We start from the raw sequence: 12,856 nt of genomic DNA, 5'->3' as shown, positions 1-12,856 counted from the left end.
ATGATATTCATCAAGAATGATAACCAATTCTTCTTACACAACCTTATGAGCTTTAACTGATTTATTCTTATGAATATGCTAGAATCGACTATTTAGTTGATCTCCTTTCGTATCGGCTCTCAGAGCCGCACATTCAGGACTATCTAGCAACATCGCCATGTTTTACCGTTAATTACTGATAAACTTTCTCTTCTTGTCAATTGTAGGGTCAAATTGACTGGCATGTCTCAGGAGGAGTGCGCAGGATCGACCATCCCTGTGCTGAAGCTAGGCGGATCCTCAGCTCCATCGAGCGGACCCTTCCGGCTTGCGACATGTGTCCTCAGCATGGGACAAAATTCTGTATTGACACATGTTTCTGGCACACTCGGTGGGACCCCACAATCATCATGGTGGTTCACAACAACAACAACATCCTTATGCTGCATTATGAAGATCTATCTAATGGGGATAAGGGTATCATCAGCAAAGCTACAGAAGAGTTTTAGAACAAGTGTTTGTTGTCCTACACCAAAACACGTGACAACACAAATGTTCAGAAATTTCCACTACCAAGAGTTCTATTACACGGGCAGACGGATACAACTGAAGATGAAGACAGACATTTCTTTAAGGAAGTTGTAGACAAATCTGTTTGTGATGCCATATCAATCCATAATGAAGCATTCTTTGTCATATTCTACAATGCCATGAAGGAGGCGATTTATGGGTTTCTAGTTGGTCAAGGTGGGCCGGCTTATTACAACATTCTAGATCCATCGACCCAAGGGACTAATCAAGTCGGTACCAACCATCAAGAAGCAGCATTAGCTAGTAATGGTGATGTCTAGGTAGTTCAGGGTTCATCTGAACAAACTCAAGGAACTACTACAAATCAGATATAGTACAATCCTGGACCATCAGTACAACATGTGCAACAGCCAGCGGGGCAAGGTCAGAACCAAGTGATAAATTTTGGCACATTAGGCCACATACTATCCTTGGCTCAAAAAATAGCACCATCAATTCAAAGCATCCATAGAGATATAGATCCTTATGCCTACAATTAGAGACTTCAAGCAGCAAGCCAGCAAAGGACCTAGCAGATCAAGATTCTACAAGGGTATCACTATAGCACAGATTATAACACCCTTCACATGATGCCAAATCCAGGATATCAAGGCACGTGAGATTTCAATCCACAGATGGGTCAGTAGGTGCAGAGGAATCCAAATCTGCAAGCTGATGAATTATTGCTGAGGGTAACCGAGATGATGAAAAATCAGTTTGGTCTGAAGCTAAAAGGGCCGACCTTTTGATACAAACGCCCATATAAAGAATGGTATGATTTGGTCGCTCTTCCCGCAAATTACAGGCTCCTAAAATTTGCTAAGTTCACTGGCCAAGATAGTACAAGCACGATAGAACATATCAGTCGGTATCTTACACAATTGGGCGAAGCATCAGTTGAGGATGCCCATCGAGTTCGTTTCTTCTCCTTGTCCTTATCAGGGTCAGCCTTCACTTGGTTTTCATCACTACCAGTCAATTCTATTACCAATTGGGCTGACCTAGAGAAGAAGTTTCATATATATTTTGACACTAGGACTGGAGAAAAGAAGATTATCGATCTGACAACTATAAGACAAAAGACTAATGAATCAGGCACTGAATTTCTTCAGAGGTTCGGAGAAACCAGGAACTTGTGCTTCTCCTTAAACTTGGCTGATGATCAACTAGCTGCTTTAGTTGTTTAAGGAATGCTGCCAATGTGGAAAGAAAAGCTGCTGGGACAAGAATTTGATAACTTGGGTCAATTGGCTCAATGAGTGGCAGCGCTCAGTAGCCAATTCCAGAGTATGCGTAGAGATACTCGATTCTAGAAAAGTACCACAGTGGCCAAGGCTTACAATCCATACTCAGTCGATGACGGCTATGAAGATGAAGAAGAAGAGGTTGCTGCAGCTGAATGGAATTGGGGCAAGAAGATAGCAATGGTGCCAAATACTTGGGGAAGAGGAGTCAAAGAGAGTTATGACTTTGATGTCACCAAATTAGACAAGCTCTTCGATTTCTTACTTGAGAAGGGGCAGATCAAGTTGCTCGATGGTCATGTTATGCTGCCCCCTGATCAATTGAAGAACAAGAAGTTCTACAAGTTCCATAACGCTACCTCTCATTACACTAATGAATGCAGAATCTTTAGGCAGCATATACAGAGGGCTATTTAGCAGGGGAGGCTCAAATTTGATACGCCTCGGAAAATGAAAGTTGATGATAATCCTTTCCCCGGAGATCAAAACATGGTTGATGCTGGGCTATTCAAAGGAAAGACTAAGGTCCTAACATCAACTGAATCAAAAGAAGCTAGAACAGTCGATCTCAAGATGCAAATATCGGCTGATGAGTATAGAGAGATTAGAAAACTTCGTGCCAAGCAAAAGAGCCGATATAAGCATGGGGAGATGTCGAAAGTAGGGATGACAAAGCCACTAGTTACATCTCAGATTCTATTGAATAAGTGGTAGTGGCAGAAGGAAAAGGATTATCAGCGTTGGTTAAAAGATCAAGTATACTAGCATCAACTAAAAGAAGAGAGGTATGAAAGGAAACAAGCCGAATTACATTGGAATTATCCTTTCTTCAGACATTGCTGGAATGAAGGTTTGAAGTTGCCTACCAGACATGACTGTCCAGAATGCAGCAATCAATATTGAGAGTTTAGGTAATCTCAAACCAACCGCCGGTCTATCCATACTGAAGATGCATGCCATCATAATAACATGGATCAATGCTTAAAAAATAAAAGTGTTCATAATCGGCTAGGAAAAAGAGTTGTTGACCAGGACTGGGCTGATTATGAAGAGAAAGGCAATGAAAGAAAATATGTTTGGAAGGAAGGTGAATGGTGTCCAGGAGGTTTAACAAGAAGCCAGAAGAGAATGATGCAACGCCAAAAGGAATAAAGAGATGGAACAGGCTCAGGCATCCGGTAAACCTCAAGTATGGCATACTAAGTAAACAACCGATAGAAAGCAACCATTGGCTAATATCCAAATGGCTTTTCTGTTGCCATTAGAATTCAGAGTCAATGGTGAAAGCCAACAGCCGATCCAAGCAGTCGGTTTTGAAAATTTGTATTAATGGATAATCCAATAGATGGTACAGATGGCAAATTAGGACATGGCTTCACATCGACCGAAGGATTAGAAGAAGTAGATATTGGTCCTGGAGATAGACCTAGGCCGACATATGTAAGTGCTAAGTTGGATCCAGAGTATAAGCGGGAATTAATTGATTTATTAAAGGAATTTAAAGACTGCTTTACTTAGGAATACTATGAGATGCTTGGTTTAGAACGGTCAATTATTGAGCATCAGTTGCCAATCAAACCTGGATATCGGCCGTTTAAACAAGCTCCAAGGAGATTCAACCTGAACGTGCTCAATGATATCAAAAAGGAGACTGAAAGGTTACTAGAAGCAAAATTTATCCGACCATGCCAATATGCGGAGTGGATATCGAATGGTGTCCCTGTATATAAGAAGAATGGAAAATTGAGAGTTTACATCGATTTTAGGCATCTGAACAAAGCCACACCCATGGATGGTTATCCGATGCCGATAGCTAATATGTTAGTGGATGCAATAGCCGAGCACAAGGTTATTAGCTTCATGAGCGGCAATGTAGGATACAACCAAATCTTCATGGCTGAGGAAGACATAGCAAAGACCGCTTTTAGGTGCCCCGGTGCAATCGGTCTGTTTGAGTGGGTTGTGATGACCTTTGGTCTGAAGAATGCCGGTGCAACTTATCAAAGGGCAATGAATTACATTTTTCATAAGTTGATCGGTAGGATTGTTGAAATCTACATTGATGATGTGATGATAAAATCCAAAGGGTACAAAGAGCACCTGGCTGACTTGCATGAGACTCTGGAATGCACAAGAAAGCATGGTTTAAAGATGAATCCCAATAAGTGTGCTTTTGGAGTATTAGCCGAACAATTCTTTGGATTCATGGTCCACGAGAGAGGAATCGAAGTTTGTCAGAAAAGCATGAAAGGAATTGATGAGGCAGTTCCCCTAACTACCAAAATAGAGTTGCAATCTCTGCTTGGTAAGATCAATTTCATTAGAAGATTCATTTCAAATTTGTCAGAAAGGATCCTGCCATTTTCTCTCTTGTTGAAGTTGAAAAATGATCAAGAATTCAAGTGGGGTGACATACAACAAAGGGCGTTTGAAGAGATAAAAGAATATATGAAGTGTCCACCTATGCTGGTCCCTCCTCAGCAAGGTAAGCCTTTTAAGTTGTACATATCGGCTGATGACAAGACAATTGGATCGGCCTTGATGCAAGAATTTGAAGGAAAAGAGAGAGTTGTTTTCTATCTGAGTAGAAGACTACTAGATCTAGAGACGAGATATTCTCCCATCGAAAAGTTATGCTTGTGCTTATATTTCTCTTGCACTAAACTACGATACTACTTATTATTGGCCAAGTGTACAGTTGTTTCTAAGGCTAATGTGGTTAAGCACATGTTATCAATGCCAATACTGAATGGAAGAGTGGAAAAGTGGATTCGTGCGTTATCGGAATTTGACTTGAAGTACGAATCGACTAAAGCAGTTAAAGGACAAGTAATGGCCGATTTTGTCACCCAACATCATAAGCCAAGCATTGGTTATGTAGAGCCATTGCCTTGGATGTTATTCTTTGATGGGTCATCATGCAAGTAGGGTGGTGGCATTGGTATTGTTATTATTTTGCCTCGGGGGGCAAGTTTTGGGTTTGCTCTTCCAGCTGAGCCAATGATTACTAACAATCAATCGGAATACAAAGCTATTCTCAAGGGACTTCAACTTCTTCATGAAGTAAAGGTTAAAGCAATTGAAGTATTTAGAGATTCATAGTTAATTATTAATCAGTTGATCGACCTATATGAGTGCAAAGAAGAGACTTTGAAAGGATACTATGATGAGTGCCAAAAGTTACTCAAGGGGTTCCATGTTTCCAGCATATTCCAAGAGCACAAAGCCAAGAAGCTAACTGTCTAGCTCAAAGTGCATCAGGATATCGAGTGTTTCAAGAAGTCTTGAGTAGTGAAACCTCAAGTGATGATTGGAGAGTCGAAATAGCTGACTACCTTAGAGACCTGTCTTAGAAAGTTACCAGAAAGCTAAGGTATAAATCGGCTAAATATGTTTTGTTAGATGACCAGTTATATTATAAAATAGTCAATGGGGTGTTGCTGAAATGCTTAGACCAATAAGAAGCTAAGGTGTTGATGGGTGAGGTGCATGAAGGGATATATGGAGCTCATCAATCGGCTTATAAGATGAAATGGATTATCCGCTGAGCTGGATATTTCTGGCCAACAATGTTGGAAGACTGTTTTGAATATTACAAGGGGTGCTAGGACTGTCAACATTTTGGGATTGTCCAGAGATCGCCTACATCGGCCATGAATCCAATAATCAAGCCATGGCCGTTTCGAGGTTGGGGAATTGATTTAATTGGCCAGATTTTTCCGCCTTCAAGCAAAGGACATAAGTTCATATTGGTAGTAATAGATTACTTCACTAAATGGGTTGAGGCAATCCCTTTGAAGACGGTAACCTCAAATAGCATGATTGATTTTGTCAGGGAACACATTGTGTATCATTTTGGGATTCCTCAAACTATAACTATAGATCAAGGAACAATGTTCACATCAGAAGAGTTTGGGGATTTTGCTGCCAGTATGGGAATCAAGCTACTGAATTCCTCTCCTTACTATGCTCAGGCTAATGGCCAAGCAAAGATGTCCAACCAGATTATGATTAAGCTGATCAAGAAAAAGATCAAGGAACAACCAAGGAAGTGGTAATCGACGCTAAATGAAGCGCTGTGGGTATATAGGATGGCATACCATGGATCAATTAAAATGTGGCCTTACGAACTTGTGTATGGCCATAATGCAGTTCTTCCTTGGGAAGTTCAGGCTAGATCAAGGCGTCTTACATGGAGAATGATTTGTTAGCCAAAGTCTACAAGAATCTTATGATAGACAATTTGGAGGACTTGAGTTGCCTTCGGCTGCGTGCTCTTGAAAGTATCGAAGCCAATAAATTGAGGGTTGTAAAATATTACAATAAAAAGGTCAAAATTAAGCAATTCTCTGAAGGAGACTTGGTCTGGAAAGTGAAATTGCCGATCGGGTCAAAGGACAGTAAATTTGGCAAATGGTCACCTAAATGGGAAGGACCTTATTGGATCAAACATTGCGCGCCTGGTAACGCTTATATTTTGGAAACACTAAAAGGAGAGGAAGAATTTGGCCGAGCAATCAATGGGAAATATTGAAAGAAATATTATCCTAACGTTTGGATCAATACTTAATAAGCGACTTGTTCGGTCGATAGCTTTAATAGCCGATATTGGAAAGGTATCGCCTCTAGTGCAAAAAATAAACCCAAAGGGGTAAAAGCTGGTACGATGTGTATTGCCTATAGAAGCAAAGCAAACATGGATGAAGTGATGTGAATGAAGCATGAAACAAAGGAAAATCACTCAAGACAAGGAAGTTGTTTACTAAACGTCACCTATTACAAGCTATGGGCCAGAAAACACTTTGCCTACTATATCATCGGCCAGGGTGTTGAAGGCTACAGAGTTGGCGACGCTCATGAAGTCCTCAACCAAGTGCTCATGCTCCCTAGGGTACGCTATGTCCGGAAAACCATGGGGAAGAAGCCGAAGAATATGGCCAGAATGGGCTTGTGCAGCAGCTAGCGCCATGGCAGCACCATGATGAACGCCATGAAGGGCGACCTCCCTGATACAATTCAGGATGTCATGCAAGCAAACCACTAGAACGGCGCCCCTAGCATTGACAAATCCCATCGCGTGATCCATAGCTGATCGAAGACTCTCCAACTGAGCGGTTAGATCTAAAAGATTCAAGGAAAGAGTGATCAGAAATCTTAAAGGCAAAATTAAGGAGAAAACAGAGAAATTATGGCGGACATCTCACCCATAATTCTAGCTTCAGCCCTAGCCAACCTTTCTCCCACTAGGCTAACCTCGGGGGGGGGGGGGGGGATCGGCCTTCAATCATGGCCAAAGATGATTCTGCTAGGGAGAGGCAATTGGCCATGTGCTAGTCGGTTCGATCGATGGAGGCTAGTAGATCGTCATTGTCGATCTACCGCCTCGAGTGATGAGGAAGCTAGTGACGAATTGGTGCCAAAGATGACCCTAAAGGCTCAGTGGAGTCAGCCCTCTAATCCGAAGTGATGGGAGTACCCCAAGTTGCGTCCTCTTGGCGACAAAGGCGTTGGCATGATGATGCAGATCCATTGAGGGCTTCTTTAGCAGACCTCTTGTTGTTCTCCATGACCTCGACCCTACGGAAAGGTAGGAAATATACTGAAGATGAAGAAGGTTTGAGATGAAGCAGGTTGTTTTGATCCATAGCCGTGGTCCGTATATATAGCCTAGGAAAGCGAGAAGGTAGATTTCGCTGGGGGTGTGAAATTGAAATCAGAAACGGAAATAGATCAACACTCCGGAAATTCAGGGGATAGATAACGAAGAGATAACGGACTCAAATTTGTTGCTTCTCCAGATTACAAAATATCGTGGGACGGATACGGAAAATTTACATTGACCAAAGATTAACCCACCATGGCTTCTTTGGATTAAAGGGAGTCCGGATCCCCATAAGGCCAAAACTCATCGTGAACCGAGTCACATCGGCCCATTGATAAAATTGTGCTAGAGAAGAGGAAAAGGTGCCCGCCTAACATATGCTCAGTAGATTTCTCGGTAAATTGAGGAACTATGGGAAGGAAGCCTATGGCTTTCCCGGTGGGTGTTTGTAGGAGCAAATAAGGGAAAGGTGTCCACACATTTTAGCCCTCGCAAACACTAGAATAGCTTAGCGAGCATGGAAAGAAGACTCTGGTGATATCACAAGAATTCTTCTAACCACAATGACTGGTCTTCTTGCTCAACGAGGCGTTAGAATGAGCGACGCAATCACCCTATGCATAAGAATTCTTCTAATCGCTTGAGATCTTCATAGCAAAAAGATAGACCATGGAGAGTCTAGTGGAGTCAGGAGCACTCGAGGAGGCAGATAGAAGAGAAACATGGCTGAATTATTGAGTTGCTCTCGCTAGGGTTGGTAGGCATTTTATAGCCGGTCCAGAAAGATGAGTCCAAGTGCCCGTGAAGCAATGATGCTCTCGTGAAAGTTTTGAAGCATGGGCTCATGAGCTAACATAGATGATGACAAATAGTAGACCCCATATCAAGATTCTCTATCCGTGACTGTGGACCTATCGGGGATACAAATGTGACAATTTTGGAATAAAATTACTTTTATCCCAAAATTGGGGGGCATGTGTTTACACCAAAATTTGGAAGGAGAGACACAGGGACTCGAAAGCTCCCAAGATCAAGTCATCAAGGAATCAATTGCGTGTAGATTCGAATCAGCTAATTCGAATGCAACACTGAAATCGGCTTTCTTCAGATAGCGCCAGCAGACAATGACAAAGGCTATGATCGGCGCCAAGACGAGACATGTTGGACTCTACAAAAAGAGAAAGATTGGAATCCAAGTTATCTTAAATTAGGAATGTTTTCTCTAGGGTCAAAAATTGTGATAAGTCGTGCTTAGACAGGAGTCATGCGTAGGTCCTAGGTATAAATATCAAAGCCCGGCTATTGTAAAACACACACAATCAATCAAATACAAGTTACTTACTTTTTTGGCTCTGGCCACCCCTTAGAAGTAGGAGTAGAGTAGATCTCGGCGAGCTCTTAAGCAAGTACGACTGCATCGATCTGATCAACCTCTATTGCTTGTCTGTAAGTACCATCATGGCTTATACCTCTGTTCGTACAGCTGCATTGATCCGATCGACCTCTACTGCGACTCTGGTATAAGTTAGTTATCGACTCTTGTCTAGTTCAAGTATGGTTGCATTGATCTGGTCAACCTCCACAGCTTGAACTAGATTAAGGTCAAGTTATCGGCTCTATCTAAGGGTGGCGTTCCTTCAGATAGATTCATTAAGTTACCGATATTGCTTATTGCTTTTATTATCTATTTAATTACAACAATATCACTTCGTCCGATTGGGATTGATCTAGATTGGCCTTATATCATTTTTAACCCATCGTTTGTTAATCTAAACTGATCTAATATGCTCTTTAAACGATGAGTTATGTTTTATCGGCTGTTTTACATCAATCTCGATCGTGCATAGCGTGCGGTTAAGGCATGTTTAATATTGAGTAGATCTATTGGCTAGCGAAAACTGTTCCATAGCCTGTTATCATGGCCTGTGTGATTCTGCCTCACACCCCACTGTTAGCACCGTGGAGTGGAGATTGTTATTTGGTAGATCTATTCCTGAGAGGGCATGACCTTAACTGTGCACTATGCCTGAGTCGACTGTTTTAGCCGATATCGAGCGCTTTCACAAATAGTTCGCATCATGAGATCGTTGAAGTAGCGATAGGTTGAAAGATGTGTTAGCCCCATGATCTTATTATTGTATTATGGCCTACATGATTCTACCTCATTCCCCACTGATATTAGTAATAAGTTAGGGTCGTCGAGTCTATTGTTGTTTCTATGACCTACATGATTCTGCCTCATGCCCCACTGGTCAGAGTGATAGATGAGATCTAGTATGTTCATTAGATTTATTTCTATTAAATGGTTGAATGATGATGAACTGTTTCTTTCATAAAAAGGGGTCCGGTTACTTGTAGTCATTGGCTTAGCATGAACTAATTACTGTTGATATCTTTTTGCCGGTGACTAATATTTGCCTAAACAATAATTCTCATCTAGAATGATAACCGATTCTTCTTACACAATCCCATGAGCTTTAACCGATTTATTCTTATGAATATGCTGGAATCGACTATTTAATCGATCTCCTTTCGTATCGGCTCTCAGAGCCATACATTCGGGACTGTCTGGCAACACTGGCATGTTCTGCCCTTAATTACTGATAAACTTTCTCTCCTTGTTAATTGTAGGGTCAAATTGACTGGCATGTCTCGGGAGGAGTGAGTAGGATATACCATCCTTGTGCTGAAGCTAGGCGGATCCTCAGCTCCATCGAGCGGACCCTTCTGGCTTGCTACGTGTGTCCTCAACACGGGACAAAATTCCATGTCGACAAGAAGAATATGTAAAAATATATCTACATATATCATCAAATTGTTTTCTATACATATTTATACATATATTGCATCATAAAAGAATATTTACATTTTTTGGCATATATAAAATACAGAAATACCAATAAAAAATTGGAAATTATTTGTAGGGGCAACTGGATCAGGAACCGCCCCTACAAATCCATTTGTAGGGCGGCTTATAACGACGATCACCCCTACAAATGTCTCTGGGTATATATACCAGAGGGCCCAGGAGGCTAGATTTTCACTAAGTCTTGGGCGCTATTCTTCGTTGTGGACGCCGACAGGCTGCCAAAATTTTCCACGCCACCGCCGCCGCATCTCCATGTCCTACCTCGCCGTCCTCCCCCAACCCCCTCTGTCATCCTCCCCCAGCCCCCTCTATGCCCAAACTACCACAATTCGAGGGGCCATAGCGCGCACGGTGACTAGGGTTTGTGAGCTTGTGCTCGGTCGACCGCCGGTCCACGTGGTCCCTCCCCCAGCAGGTGGCATGCCTTTCCTAGGTTGCCGTATCCCTCTCTGATGGCTTATGCACCGCTGCCAACATCCCTCTCTCAGGGCCTCATCTCCGACATTGAGGTCTCCTGGTGGGCCCTCCCCCCTTGGCCATGCCCTCGCTCCGGCGTTCGCGCGCTCCCTCCATCGGTCTCTAGATCCTTGGCCACTAAGCTCAGCCACCAGCATCCCTCTTTGTTAGGTCTTCTGTTGGTATGCCCAACCCCTTCTCCTGCATTCCCTGGCCCTTCTCTAGTTTAGAGGGAGCTCAATTAGAGCATAATCAGTATAAACTGTGGATAATTGAATGTTTGAACCCAGATTCATTGTGGAGTTGACATTAACATGCTTTGTTCCTGCTAAGATTAATGCTTTTTACCTTTGCTTGTCGATGGATATGTTGTTTTTGTGCACTAAACATTTTGACTAGTATTCGGTATAGATGGATTCATACACTCTTGGATATTGACTTGTCGCAATACTAGAGATATGGCATGATATGTTGTGCTACAAAATGGAACATCTTTGGTCCACTATATATCTTGTTGCCATGATCTTCCACATTAGCATGGTCTCCATCTCTCTCTATCCAGATTAGTGGTTACCATGGTGTTTTTGTTTATCTTGTTTCCATGGTCTCTGTGGTGGTGCCCAACCAAATCTATCATTTTCTATGCTGTGGGATTTGCTTGGTGGATAACTGAATGTTATTTTCTACCATATAGCTTCTAGATTAGTGAATGAATACTCTAAATTAGTGCTTAGTAGCTTGGACTATGATTTTGGATATATATGATCACTAGACTGAATGTCACTAGTTTATTGGCTTAGTTAATCATGTTTTATGTGAATATGTTGTATACAAAAGTTGTAGCTAACTTCCATGTATTGCTTGTCCTAGAATTTCATGATTTAAGGCATGCTAATTTTCTGCTCCTACTTCTACTACTACGATATGCCTAAGTCAACTACATAGTGTGTTGGATTGAATGCCAATGTGAGCTTTCTATATATGCCCACTGTTTTATATATGCCCACTATTTTATACATGTCAACTGTTTCTATATATGCCCACTGTTTCTATATAAGCCCAATGTGTTTATATATGCCCATTGTGTTTAGATATGCTCACTGTGTTTTGATATGCCCACTGTGTTTAGATATGCCCACTGTCTTTACATATGCTCACTGTAGAGATATATGCTCACTGTCTTTACATATGCTCACTGTCTTTACATGTGATGTTAAAAAAGAAATCCAAACCTAGATTCCTTATATTTGTTTGAACAACATAGCAGTGTATGTGTATATACCATACAACAATTAGTGCTTAGTAGCTTGGACTATGATTTTGGATATATATGATCACTAGACTGAATGTCACTAGTTTGTTGGCTAAACAATTGTTGTCCTCACCTCTCCTCTCCAAGTACTCCTACTCCTATTTCTACTTCTACTTCTCCTTCTCCTCCTCCTCCTCCTACCCTACTACTAATACTACTGCTTCTAATTGCTGTCCTACTACTACTGCTGCTGCTGCTGCTCCTGCTCCTGCTCCTGCTCCTACTCCTACTCCTACTCCTACTCCTACTCCTACTCCATATATGCTCCTTGTTTTTGTTTGGCCTCCTCTCCTCTCCTCTACTACTACTTCTACTTCTCCTATTCTATGTTTGGTAGCAGCTGCTATTTCTTTTTGGGAACAAGCAACTACTTTTTTTTTGGCAAACTCTCATCTCCTCTCCTTTGTTTTGCCAATGATGAAATTGTCCAACTCCATAAATTGTCTAAAATATGAGATGATGATCATGAACTTGTGAGGAACTTGGCATCATTACCAGCCACCCCTATTATCATTTTCTATATGCTCACTGTTTTTATATATGCTCACTGTGTTTATGATGCCTTGATGCTCCAAGGTCATGATCAAATGATGATTGACATGTTTCTGAGGCCTCTACCACTACTACTATTACTACTCGTTTTATGATATATGGCAGCAGCTACTGCCTGCATATATAAAAATGGTGAGCATATATAAATACAGTGAGCATATATATGCCTTTCTTGGCCACCTTTCCTATCCTTTATGTTTGGGAAGTAGCAACTGCTTTTTTGGCCACCTTTTCCTCTCCTCTATGTTTGGGAAGCAGCAGCTATTTTTTTT

The sequence above is a fragment of the Miscanthus floridulus genome, chromosome 8, assembly GCF_019320115.1.
Source record: "Miscanthus floridulus cultivar M001 chromosome 8, ASM1932011v1, whole genome shotgun sequence".
Taxonomy (NCBI): domain Eukaryota; kingdom Viridiplantae; phylum Streptophyta; class Magnoliopsida; order Poales; family Poaceae; genus Miscanthus; species Miscanthus floridulus.
Note: the sequence above shows the minus strand (reverse complement) of the source record.